This window comes from Papaver somniferum, unplaced genomic scaffold, assembly GCF_003573695.1.
Source record: "Papaver somniferum cultivar HN1 unplaced genomic scaffold, ASM357369v1 unplaced-scaffold_65, whole genome shotgun sequence".
Taxonomy (NCBI): domain Eukaryota; kingdom Viridiplantae; phylum Streptophyta; class Magnoliopsida; order Ranunculales; family Papaveraceae; genus Papaver; species Papaver somniferum.
Window position 1 is genome coordinate 4,171,741 of NW_020649304.1, and position 14,848 is coordinate 4,186,588.

Below are 14,848 nucleotides of genomic sequence, written 5' to 3' on the forward strand. Positions count from 1 at the left end.
TTTCCCTCTCTTGTTTTGTGTAGGATTCCTCGTTTGTCCATATTTTTGAATGCTCGTTCGTGCATTTGGGTGCTCGTTCGTGCATCATTGTTGAGTACACTTGCACCATTTCATTGGGTCTTACTCGGTGATAGTCCATATGCCCGATTGTTGAGTAATTATTACTAATTCATGAAATTCAGTGGAGAATTATTCATTAAACGGAGTAATAATCATGAATTGTGCATCTATTACTAATCCATGAATCCAGTCGGGGGATTCATGGAACGGAGTAATGACATGATTGGTTATCTATTACTAATCCATGGATTCATCCGGGGATTCATGGAACGGAGTAATGAGATATAATAAATTATTTTCTAGGAATTCAGTGGTGAATGTCACGGTAGAATTAATCTATTGTAGAATCGGGATATGAGATAGTTGAAGCATCATACTTGTTCTGAAAGGTGCATAGTCAGGGAACAACGTGCAGTATTGTTAATGTCCTGAAGGCGTTTAGCCCCCTCAACAAAAAATTATGTAGGAGAGCCGCCTGAATCTATACACGGTCTCTCTACATAGTCAGGGAACAGCGAGGGTCGCCGACGTCCTGAAGGCGTTAAGCCCTCTCAACAAACAATTATGTAGGAGGACCGCCCAATCATTCTTCTATGTAGAGGTGGGTATCTCTATGTAGTCAGGGAACAACGAGTATCGTCGACGTCCTGAAGGTGTTAAGCCCTCTCAACAAACAATTATGTAGGAGGACCGCCCAATCATGTTATTATACATAGAGGTCATGATGAAATGCGTAGCATCGAACGCTCAGCTAGTGGGAGGCCTTTCGAGAATCATATTCATCATGGATCTGAGAGGAACTCGATCGGAGATCGTGAAACGGTTCATGGATTGTAAAATATGAATCGTCACATGCGTTCCTGAAGCCGGGTCAGAAGCATGTAATATCATGATTTTACGATTTTTACCTTTGTTGAAAATCCACCATCAACAATTCGATACATGAAACTGTTTTTCAACATAACTTTTGCATACAAAGTCTGAATTTAGTGATTTTTGGCTCGTTTTAACCGTAAAAACAAGATCTACACATATGATCAGTAGATATCAACATAATTCTATCAAAATCTCAAATATATATAGATAAGGTATGAGTATACAAGAAAAGGAATCTCCCTAAAGATGTTAATTAGTCATATAATAACCGAGAGATCATGTGCTCAGTTTTCATGTGCTTCATCACCTATCATAATATTGAGCACAAAGGTGAGCATGCACATTCCAACAAAACTAGGTTGTGGTTTGGTGAGCCTTGTCTTGTTCGTCACGGGTGACTAAGACAGAATCATCACTCTTGACCTCTTGCTTGGTTTGTTTTTTCTTGTTCCATCTCTTGTTTTTCAACTTGATGAAGAGTGTCATTATCACAACGTTCACTAGTACAAGATATTTTAGACATGATGTCTCTATTTAGTCTTTCAAGAAAACTCTTGTAATTATTGTCACCAACAATTAACAGTTGAGAGTCATTCTTGTGACTAAATTTTGGTCCCTTCTTGGCTATGGAGGACTTCGAGACCCATTTAGAATTGGGTTTCACATGAGCAGCTTTGTCCTTCATACCATTAGGACGATTGTCCTTTTGAATACTTTGCGAAATAACTTTTCTCCGATTTGGAACATCAGATCTTGTCTTAGCATTTACAAAGTCATTTTTCTTTCTATATTTGGGTCTTATATGAGATGGCCTTGTCGAGCGATAGGAAAAATTTGAATTATCATTATAATAATTCTTTTGCCTAAACTTTGGACAATATCGATCCGAGTTCCTTTGGGGAGCAATCTTAGCCAATTCGTTTGATACAAAAGAAAGTGTATTTTCTATCTTATGAATCTTTCATCTCCATTCCACATGCCCTTTATTACCACAATAACAACAATGCTTAGTAACATATAAAGTATGAGTTTTAATGTTACCTTTTTGTGGATCCTCTTGTATTGGAGCTCGACGAGTTTTCTTCTTCTTCTTATCTTTGTTCAACGTTGTTGCTTTCTTGACATTAGCATAAGTGCTTTCTTTGATGGCTGCTGGTTGAACATAATTCTTAGGCTTGACAAACTTTTCTGCCTTACAAAAAACAGAGGCATCTTTGACATCAGTGGAAGTTTCTGGTTGAGAAGAATTTGTAGCTTTGACAAATTTTACCTCTTTGGTAGTATTTGAAGCATTTATTCCCTTATAGCCCAATCATCGTGTATCACGATGATTTCTACTTGCTTCTAACATTGAGGTTAAATTGTTTGAGCTAACATTGAACTTTTTAAGGTCCAAATTTTCTTCTTCCAATGTCTTGATTTTATCAAAAGCACCAGCGAGGTCAGCCTCAAGGCGTTTTTCTCGTGAGAGATATTCTCCTTCTTTATCTTCAAAGTTATTTTGTTAAGAGTTAATCCTTGCATCAGATTTACAAGTTTCACTTCCAACAAATGTACTTTTTCAAAAGCCGCATCACGATCTTTCTCAAATAATTATGCTTGAGAAAGACTAGCACATACTCTGTCTTTAAGACTCTGTATTTGTTGTGAGAATTTTTCTTTCAGCAAGTTATGCTCTTCATCGAGATTTTCAAACTTCAAAGTTAAATCTTGTTCTCTTTCAAGTGCTGAAAGAAGTTCATTAGAACAAATAAGAAATTGTTTGCTCAATTCCTTTAGTTCAGATGTTTTTACACTTGATCTTTTATCAGAAATATCAAGTATATAACTCAAAAATGTCACGTTAGATACATCATCAATTGAGCAACATGAAATTGAAGAACCATCTTATTTTGAGCACATATCCGTTTTGCTTAATTCTTTTGGATGAAATGTTTCTATATTCGATTAATCAATGTTTTTATCGTCATCAAGAAGAGATTTTTTGGAGTCTGAATCATTGATTGCGAATGCAGGACTTCACTTAATCTCGTCTAGAGAACATTCAGACTTATTCTCAGAAGAGCAAGTAGAACTTGACGAAGAAGCCCCTTTTAAACATTTCTTAAAATCAAAACTTTCACCATCTTGTGATACGTTAACTGAGTCTTTCTTTAGTTTTCTCTCTCGCTTAACTTTACTTTGACTCATGTCTTATTGGTTAGATCGCATCAAATACAGATTATTAGATCTTTTCGTGTTTGCCTTCTCTGATACCAATTGAAAAGACGAGGGTACCCAAATATACCTCAATGTAAAACTTTTCCACCTATAAGTCCTTTCTCCGAAAGTGATTGTCTATGGACTGAGTCGAGACAATACAATGAATCGGTTCACACTTTGTGTGATCGTCTATGTATACGAGATCAAGACAATACGACAACAAGATAACTTGCATGATTGACTATGGATACAAGATCGAGACAATACAACAACGAAGTATGATTACTTCATAATAGGTTCGGACTTAACCAAATACTATAGGATTGCTATCAAGTAATTAGGAATTAATGATAGACACATTTTTGTGTCTAATTTGTCTCGATTCTACAATTGATAGTGCTCATTTTTGTACTTATTACGGTGTTTTATGTGTGTGTAGTTATTTTTGGCCAATAAACATTTTTGGAAAAATCGGCTCGAAAAGTTGTGCGGGGCACCCCCGGAGGACATTTGTTATTCGGACTCTCACCATGGATAAGGGGCAACCTAATTACTAAGGGGCATGCCTGCAGGGCATCTACTATTCGCACCCCCACTCTGGATAGGGGGAGACCGCTTTCTTCTCAAAATTCAAAAGAAAAAATTGGCGGGAAAAAACCCAGTTTGCATACCAGAGTTAGGGTTGGATTTCTAGGATGTTTTAGGGAGATTCAATCGCGGGAATTTAGCATAACAGGCTTGGTATGAGCGCTGGAATGGATTGAATTGTGCTAGAACTCGAGTTGGAGCAAAACAGAGGTGAAGTTACACACGGGTCTCTGCTGGCCTGATTTTTGAAGTTTCAGGGAGATTAAACCGGAGATAATCTTTCCGGAGATAGCTACTTACCTAATAGAGAGTTTGGGATGATTTGGAAAGCTCAGAAACGCGTAAACAAGTCGGCAGAGAAGATTATTTCCGTGACTTGCACGTAAAGAAAGAGAGAATTTTTATCGTAATTTTTAGGTTTCTAAGCAGTATAAAAGGAGTTCGGATAGGTCATAGAAGGGTTACGAACAGTTTGGGGTATTTTAGATAACCACAGAAAGCTCAAAATTGAAATTACAGACATTCAGTTCTGCTGGTGTAGGGGAAGAACACGAAGAACATAATACTCCCAGATACAGTCGTTTCTTCTACAACAGTTTTCATAAATCATTTCTGTAACAGCTGTTTGTAACGCTTATACACCGTTGTAAACTGTCTGCTTAACTAGTTTTCTCTTATTTTTCACCCTTTTGAGCTATGAAAACCTATTTTGAGTATGTGAATAATATGAGGAGCTAAACCCCTTATCTGAGGCGACGGAGGAAGCCATTGTTCCATGAAAAGTGGTATATTTATATTTTAATTAATTCTTGCAATTTCTTTTATGATTATTTGCATGGAACTAATATTGTAAAATTGATTCTTATTGAATGATTGTGATCCGTTTTGATGGAGCATGCTTAGTTTAAGACTTTTGATGTTTCATGCTTGATGTATACAATTGTTACTTCAAAAATCTACTAGAGGCAATATATTAGAATCACTTTAAACGCAAAGAATTGCATGAATATTGATTAGATTAAATCACTTAATTGGTCAATGGTGGAATCCTGAGTCTCGGTTCTTTTTATAATCTTGATAACAACTTCATCTTGAGTTTTTATTTTAATTTAGGTATAAAACAAATCTTCACAAGTCTGAGTGAACGACAACCTTTTACCACTATCTACAACAACATAAAAAACCACATCAATTTTTGGCGTCGCCGACGCGGATTTGTATTAGGTTTTAGATTTATTTTATTTCTTTTAGAATTTTTGTTCTCTTTTACGCCTTTGGTATTTTTCGATTCTTTTCAGATTGGAGCGAAGCTACAAGGAAAGAAAAAAGTACTATAAAAGGAAAGCATCGCCAAAGAAGGAAAGAAGAGAGGAATCCAAAAGGAGTGAAGAAGAAGATTTTGTATATAGATATTTTGTTTTATTTTTAGAAACTGTAAATAGGGTTTTATTTTTTGTAATTTTTCTTTTTATTTTTGGACACTTTTTGGACTTTATTTTTAGACTGGGACATTATTATTTTTAAACCCTACGGAAGGGTTGGTTTAAATAAAAATTGTGTGCAGAGAAGGACGGTGATTACGATATCGCCTCGGCCCCTCGGGTTCGTACATGACATAGGAGTCGTTGCCCGAGTCGACTTCAGCAGTTCTTCGCCCGTCTGGTACGGGAGGTAAGTTTTTCGAAACACCCGTGAATCCCCTGTCAGCGGGTTTACTGTATTCCTTCATTTGCATATATGCTGAGGACTTGAAAACGGCTGCTTTAATTTCCTAGTAAAGGGCAAGGACTGGCCATACAAGATAAGGGTTCGGATTTCATCACCGTTCTCTTCTTGCCTGCCTTAGTAAAACGAAACCAAACGCGAACCTAAGCCTAAAATTTTGACTAGAACGAGACCTATAGGGTAACGAGCTTAATAGGAAAGTCGTTCGAAAAATATTGGGTACTCTTTTGAGCATACTTCGAAGTTCATGATAGTTTCTGTGAGTTGAATGTGTGACTGCGCCGCCTTGTAACCGGTGAGTCCTTGGGTATCAAAGCTCCACTGAGCTTCCCTCGCCTCGATTCAACTTACTTTGAATCGGATTGATTCCATAGGGGTTTGCTCAGATTGTAACGAGTTCCTTTTCGAAAGAATAGAAGCTGGTCTAGAAAAAATCTAAGTGGAACCATCATGCTTTTTGTTTGCTAGAAAATTAGGTTTGATTTGGTTGAGTCAGCCTTGTTTTGTGATTGCATAGAATCCCAAATATCCCGATAGTGCCAGAAATGGCAACTTTAAAAGCTTTGTTGAACCCTACTAGGACTACTCGTCCCTCCTGCATCAGGTTAGCTGAAACTGAAGCAAATTATGAACTTAGGCCTGGGACCCTACAGATGCTCCCAATCTTTTTAGGGAAAGAAAATGAAAACCCATACTTCCATGTTAGGGACTTTGAGGAAATTTGTAGTACCCTAAAAATTAGAAACCTTGATGATGATGCTTTGAAACTCAGGTTATTCCCATTTTCCTTAAAAGATAAAGCCAAGTCGTGGCTGTATAGTTTGGCTTCCGAATCAATCAAAACATATGAACAACTTACATCTGCCTTTTTGAACAAGTTTTTCCCTAGGCACAAAACATCGTCTATTATGACGCAAATCTGCACATTTTCTCAACATGAGGGAGAGTATTTGTATAGGTATTTGGAAAGGTTCAATAACTTATTAGCCCAATGTCCTCATCATGGTTTAGAAAAGGTTAGGCTAGTTCAAATCCTTTATGAGAGTTTAGATTATTCGACAACAACCATGGTTGAGTCTCTATGCACTAGTGGTTTTGAAAACCAAACTGTTGATGCGGCGATGGAATTTTTGAATGAAATCGCCGAAAAGACCCAGCAATGGGAATATAGTAGGGAACCCAAGAAAACAATTCTTCTAGGTAGAGGAAACGTTAATAGGGTAGAAGGAGGATATGAATCAGATGCCAAAATTGCTGCTATAGAAAAAAGGTTAGAAGCCTTAGAATTGGGTCATACTAGTGGTAGAATAGAGCCTTTTTGGGAAGGCCATAATAATGAAGAGCAAGCCAATGCTCTCTATAATAACACTAGGTTTGATAACCGTCAGAAGTTTGGCCCATATTCAGAAACCTATAGTCCTGGTTGGAGAAACCATCCGAACCTTTCATGGTCTAAGGGACAGAGTCTAGGTCAGTTTAGTAATTCTAATGCTCCCCCAGATTTTGGTTACACTAAGAATTCATCAGGCCCAGAAAATAAAACGACTAGCTTAGAGGAATCTATTAAGATGTTAGCAAAAACTCAGAATATGTTAGCACAAAGCCAAATCAGTTTTCAGCAGGAAACCAAGCAGAACTTTCAAACTAATGCTCAGAGCCTTGATAAGCTAGAACTTCAAGTCGGCCAAATAGCTAAGACCTTAAGTGAGAGAGATAACGGAAGGCTCCATAGTCAGACTACCCCCAACCCTAGAGGAGTTCATGAAGTAGGTGCAAAACCATTTAATCAAGTGAATTTGTCACAACCCTTAGGAGTGGTAAAATGGTAGAAAATAGGGTAGCCATGCCTAATAGTGGACATACTGTAGATCCACCTTCTAGTTCCCAAGATGATCCCCAGAAGGAGCCACTAACTGAAGAAACCGATAAAAATTCTAGTGATGCCAATGTGGTTCCCGATAGGTCTCATTTTGTACCCAAAGCCCCATATCCACAGTTCTTAGCTCCAACAAAGAGAGAGTCGACTTTCAACGAAATACTAGAGATATTTAAGCAGGTAAACATTAACATCCCTTTATTAGAAGCAATTAGGCAAATGCCTGCTTATGCCAAGTTCCTTAAGGACCTTCGTACACGAAAGTGTAAGCTTAATGTCCATAAGAAAGCCTTTTTAGCTGGTCAGGTAAGTTCAATCCTTCTGAACCAAACAGCCCCTAAGTATAAAGACCCTGGATGCCCCACCATATCTTGTGTGATCAGTAATTATTCAGTAGATAAGGCATTGCTTGACTTAGGAGCTAGTGTGAACTTACTCCCTTATCATGTATACAACCAGCTAGGTCTTGGTAAGTTGAAACCGACTAAAATGACATTGCAATTAGCTGATAGGTCTGTCAAAATACCTCGTGGTGTCATATAGGATGTTCTGATTGAGGTTGATAAATTTATTTATCCAGTGGATTTCGTTGTTCTAGATACTCAACCTGTTCAGGATCCTAGTGCTCAAATACCGGTGATTTTAGGTCGCCCATTTTTAGCCACAGCTAACGCTGTCATCAACTGTAGGACCGGACTTATGAACATATCCTTTGGTAATATGACCACTGAACTAAATGTCTTTAATGTTAATAGACAACCTTCCGATGATTTAGAAGAAGTGAATATGATTAGCACTTTAGTTCAGGATCTAACTCAGGATAATTGGGACGACACTTTATTTGGTGATTCCTTAGATGAACTTGATGAGGAAATTCTCTTAAGTCAGTTAGGTGACCAAATTTTTGAACTAGAAGAAGATCTTGAGTACTTTAAAGACTCTACGGACCCTGAGATTCAAGCCATAGTGCTAGGCCTTACGGAGAGTAGTGTTGACCCTAAGTCTGGGGGTAATGAACTAGAAGAAGCTTTTGAGTATTTTAAAGACTCCGAGGATCCATAAATTCAAGCAATAGTTAGAGGTTTGTCCGAGAATACTGATTACCCTAAGTTTGGGGGTAGTAATGGTCAATTATCCCCATTAGAAGTCCCTAACTTGGGAGTCGATCCTAGTGTACCTGAGGTATTACTTGAGTCACTTCCAACTCTGCAACCGGATCCTCCTAATATTGTCCAGGAGGAAATTCTAAAGACTTGTTGTTCGAATGAGTCAATTTGTCAAGACACTCATATGAAGCCCAAATGGGAACAACAGAAAAACCCAGTTGTCTTGCAAGAAACCTTGGATGAGGATGTGCTAAGTCTGTTCATTTTTCTGATTTGGTGCAGTTGTCTGATAATTGTGGCAATTTCATTTGCTTTTGTTGACCCACAGTTGTTTCAACTATTGATATATGATTTGAAAGGTAATTAGCCATTTTGTGGTATTTGACGTCTCGCTGAAGACTTTAAATTTAGCACTTTTTGGGAGGTAACCCAATCTCATGCAACATGGTAATATCTTTGCTTATCTCTTTTGCTTCAAATGGTAACAGTTTCTCCTTGTTCATGCTTTTAATTTTATCTTTAGAACATTGAGGACAATGTTAGATTTAAGTTTGGGGGTATGGGAGAAACTTTTTAGTTGTAGTATGAATAAATAAACTCCAGAACCTAGAAATTTATGCCTATTGAGGATTGCACTAACTAATCTAAGTGGATGGAAGCATTTTGATCGTAGGAGTTGAGGAACCAATCTGATTAGATGGAAACATCTAGAAGAGTATATTCATAAAAGCACAAAGCTCAGGTGTTAGAAGTAACATGATAGTTTCACCATATCTCGTTGAGTCCTTTTCACTTCTATTTTTATCTTATTTTGTTTTTAAACCATGTTTCTCTAAGTGATAGGTGGGGCCCACGATTCAAGTTGTTATCAATGCTAGGGTGAATTAGAGTGATTGAGTTACAAAGAAAAAGAAAAAAAAGACAAGACCAATTAGACCAAACGGATCAAAAAAAAAATGACGAAAAAGCTGGAAAAAAAAATCAGTGAATAAAGTCGACCACTGGTTCCCTTGTATATGCCAGTTGTGTTGATATTAGTCAGACCAGTATCTCAATCCATTAGGATAGGTTCATTTTGGCGGAGGCCTTCAGACAGATATGGGAAACACCGTTCACTTAGTAAACATCAAAACCATCTACGTTTTTCTATATCCATCTCTTAATCTATCCATGTGATTGGTTTGACTCTGAATATTGATGTCCATAGTGCAACTATATGAGTAGAGCTCTGTCACTTTATACGAATTTTAGTATGCTTGAGTGCAAACTCGTGTACAGCAATTGGAATTTCGCATCAGGGTATTTCTTCATGTAGTCAATAAGTATGCCAACCAAGGAGATTCTTTAGTGCTTTCCAAGGTTCTGCTTAGATATCTAGGGTCTGGAGTATAAAGGTTTTGTGGATATACCTCTGGTAAGCCCTCCCGAGACTATAACTCGGCCACTAGGGCCACCTAGGGGTTTAAAGGCTTATTGCATACGCTAAATGCAATCGACGATGCCTGCGTCAGTGAGTTAGGATTTTATCTTTGCTCGAGGACTAGCAAATAATAAGTTTGGGGGTATTTGATAGACACATTTTTGTGTCTAATTTGTCTCGATTCTATAATTGATAGTGCTCATTTTTGTACTTATTACGGTGTTTTATGTGTGTGTAGTTATTTTTGGCCAATAAACATTTTTGGAAAAATCGGCTCGAAAAGTTGTGCGGGGAACCCCCGGAGGACATTTGCTATTCAGACTCTCACCATGGATAAGGGGCAACCTAATTACTAAGGGGCATACCTGCAGGGAATCTACTATTAGCACCCCCACTCTGGATAGGGGGAGACCACTTTCTTCTCAAAATTCAAAAGAAAAAATTGGTGGGAAAAAAACCAGTTTGCATACCAAAGTTAGGGTTGGATTTCTAGGCTGTTTTAGGGAGATTCAATCGCGGGAATTTGTTGGGCTGGACGTGATTTAGCATAACAGGCTTGGTATGAGCGCTGGAATGGATTGAATTGGGCTAGAACTCGAGTTGGAGCAAAACAGAGGTGAAGTTACACACGGGTCTCTGCTGGCCTGATTTTTGAAGTTTCAGGGAGATTAAACCGGAGATAATATTTCCGGAGATAGCTACTTACCTAATAGAGAGTTTGGGATGATTTGGAAAGCTCAGAAACGCGTAAACAAATCGGCAGAGAAGATTATTTCCGTGACTTGCACGAAAAGAAAGAGAGAATTTTTATCGGAATTTTTAGGTTTCTGAGCAGTATAAAAGGAGTTCGGATAGGTCATAGAAGGGTTACGAACAGTTTGGGGTAGTTTAGACAACCACAGAAAGCTCAAAATTGAAATTACATACATTCAGTTCTGCTGGTGTAGGGGAAGAACACGAAGAACGTACTACTCCCAGAGACAGTCGTTTCTTCTACAGCAGTTTTCATATATCGTTTCTGTAACAGCTGTTTGTAACGCTTATACACCGTTGCAAACTGTCTGCTTAACTAGTTTTCTCTTGTTTTTCACCCTTTTGAGCTATGAAAACCTATTTTGAGTATGTGAATAATATGAGGAGCTAAACCCCTTAGCCGAGGCGACGGAGAAGCCATTGTTCCATGAAAAGTGGTATATTTTTATTTTAATTAATTCTTGCAATTTCTTTTATGATTATTTGCATGGAACTAATATTGGAAAATTGATTCTTATTGAATGATTGTGATCCGTTTTGATGGAGCATGCTTAGTTTAATACTTTTGATGTTTCATGCTTGATGTATACAATTGTTACTTCAAAAATCTATTAGAGGCAATATATTAGAATCACTTTAAACGCAAAGAATTGCATGAATATTGATTAGATTAAATCACTTAATTGGTCAATGGTGGAATCCTGAGTCTCGGTGCTTTTTATAATCTTGATAACAACTTCATCTTGAGTTTTTATTTTAATTTAGGTCTAAAACAAATCTTCACAAGTCTGAGTGAACGACAACCTTTTACCACTATCTACAACAACATAAAAAACCACATCAATTAACGTTTTTGTATTTTACTTCTAATTATAATAAATCAATTATAATTGCGGAAATAGAAAAGTAAAAGACACAACAAGATTTTTTTAACGAGGAAACCGCAAATGAAGAAAACCCCGGGACCTTCTCCAGAATTGAATACTCTCAGAATTAAGCCGTTATACAAAATCTAAACCAACTTCGTATAGTTGAGACCAAGCAACTAAACCTATATTTCACCTAGTTCCCTCTGTATCCCTGCGCCTCCAACTTGCAATAAGTCACGCACTTGGAACAATTCCTTTGGTTCGTATTCCAAACAGTAAAGGAACAATAAATATGTTCAGTAACAAATTTTTTCAAACAACGTGATATGAGTTTGATAAAAGGCTCTTTCGTTTAACCAATAAACTCCTTTGTCGGGTTCTTAGATCAATCCAACTACCAAAGTAATTGTTTATACTATGCAATCAATACTATGAATCACAAAGAAATGTATTGATGCCGATCTACGCAACTAATCAATCCAATTTATCGAAAGATAAACCGATTATAGTTGGATCCCCAGCCGATCAAGTTTTGTACACGCCAAAGATTATGAACTCAAATAAGAAATCTTCTTTGTCTTCAAATCTTGTTAGATCTTCAATAAAAACCTGCATACAAACAACTTGAATCTTTTATGATCAATCACACACAGAACGGAGTCTGTTAACGATGGATTATCAAAATACGTCTTTAGATCTACAAACAGTCTAAAGATATCCGTCGATACTTCGATCTAGTTTGAGTAAATCTTAAATCAGAAGGGAAGATTCTCAAGCATAAACAAACTAGGTGCAATCAAAGTTCAACAACCGTTAGTCAATCAAATCAATCGAAAACTAATAATAAACTGCAATTATCTAGATTCCCACCAACGGTACTCGTAGAGCTTCTCAATCCCAAAGAAGTCTTTAAAATGAGCGGTCGTAAGAGATTTCGCCTAATTAGGGTACTTTCCTCTCCGAATAGACGGCTCTACCAGTAACAACACAACTAGGTAGTTTTGCTGGCTCTGAGAATTAGTTTCCTCGAAATGCAAACTTCAATATTTATAGACCAAGGAAGTTTGGACACCAAGGAATTTTCAAACCCGAATATTCTCAAAGATAAGCAATAAAGCCAAAATCGATTTTCATAATTCCTGGAAATGCTCTGTCCAAATATTGACCGAAATCTCAGTAGAAAATATCCAATTAGTAAATGCACATTACCAATTTTTATTTTCTAAAGATATGGATTTAATTGCTGGAAATTAAAAGCATATAAAACTAAAAACCTTAACTAAAAGATTCTCAATTTATTTCGATCCGGGATTGTCCTTTAGTTATTAAGGAATATCTTTGAACAATAATAGATAAGAATTACTGCACATGTTCAAAGTATGTCGACATCTTTACTTTGTAAATCCTTTTTCATATTTACAATCTTGGAACCGATTTGCTACACTTCTAGACGAGTTTAGGATTGGTTCGTTTGATTTCCAAGAACTATGTGATTGATCAAAAACATTCAATCACCATTCATGGGTTTAACGGTTCTACCAAACACAAAGTTCGGTTCTACCTCCAAGTGGCTACTAGGATTGGTTACACTAGTTTCCATAAAATGGCTAACTAAGTACTAGGATCGGTTACCACTATCTCATGGTATTACTTGTGATCGGTTGCACAAGTTATAGGATTGGTTACACTAATTATTAAAACTTGTTAACCTACTACAAGGATCGATTACACATCTTTTGATTAGTCCCACCAAGTACTAGGATCGGTTACCCAATGATTAGGAATGGTCACACCAATTACAAATATCCATCATACCATCTCAGGTGATTACTTAAGATTGGTTTCACTAATAAAAGTCATATCGATACATAAGTCAGGCATTGTGAATAGTTTTACCAAGATACATAAACAAGTTATGAGCGGTTATACTAAACACACATATTGGTAATCCAAAGATTTGCAATGAATAACAATACCAATAAGCCTAGCGATTTCCTTTTTGATTCACAAAACAAGTTTATGAATTGTACTTCCTTTAAACGAATGTAAAACATTGTTTCCTAGGACGAAATCTTCCCCCATACCCATACATAATCACAAAAGCTTTCATACGATTATGTCGATGTCTTATATACGAAGTTCAAAAGATATCATAGTTAATACTACATCTAACTAGAGTATAATCATTCACAGCTTCGCAGTTATGTTTTCAATATAATATAGCATGACTTGAAAGATACGTTAGGAATGAAATATTTCAAGTCAAAATATTACTAACCTCAAGAGGAAGGATGCCTTCGTCGATGTAGCTCTTTGCTTCTTCTCATTCTTCAAGTCTTCGAGTAATACTTGTAAGTCTCGTGTCCTAATAACTTTCTAGCTAACCTATACGAAGTTGACTCTAGTAAATAATCAAGCAACTCTTTAAATGGGTTTTGGTTCACTAAAATATGACAACAAACTTGACATACGAACGCTTGGTGAGTTCAACTCAGCAATGCTCTAACATCTCGCTTATCTATTTCTCGAAATATGTGTTGGAAGCTTTTTGCTTTAGCTACGTTCATCATTATTCTTGATGAGTTTAGTTGGAAACAATTTATTTGTTGGAAACTAAATAATAAGTCAAAAGATGATCATGTGGAAATTTCCTTGAAACATCTTACATGATTTGTGTGAGACAATCATTTGACGTCGACTTAGAATGTTTCGTATTGATCATTCGATCACTTGAAAATTACTTGAAGCTAATAGTTTGTATGAGACAACTATTGTCGTCTTCTAATGATGTTTCAATGATTGAAATGTGAGTTTAGAACAAAAACCATTGTCTGGATACAACACAGTATGTGTACCTAGTATGCAAACTGTTTTGGTATGATTCAGGTCCGGGAACCTTGTTTGCATACCTAGTATGCGAATGGTTTTAACTGTAAAGTCCGGGAACCTTGTTTGCATACCTAGTATCCGAACGGTTCTACCTAAGTTAGGTCCGGGACGACTGTTTGCATACGCTTTGCAAACAGCTGGACAAGACCAAAGTCCGGAAGCTATAGTTTGTGTACCTGGTTTGCAAATTTAGTGGTTAAAGTTCTAAAATCGGTTAAGTATGATTCTCATACTCATGAACAAATACATTGATGAATTAAGGAATGTAATCTTTGCAAACCGTGGCTTAATGTTCATGAATTGATTCTTATATAAGTACTTTGTATGATTAGGAATCAATCCAATTTTGTTTCAATTGGTTCATATATATTTCTATGAGATAGTGAACAATTGAACAACTCTATGTGAAACACAATTAGATTCATTTGATTATATTTCATGATTGATTGATCATCATAGTTGATCTAGATGTGTTAGATGAATG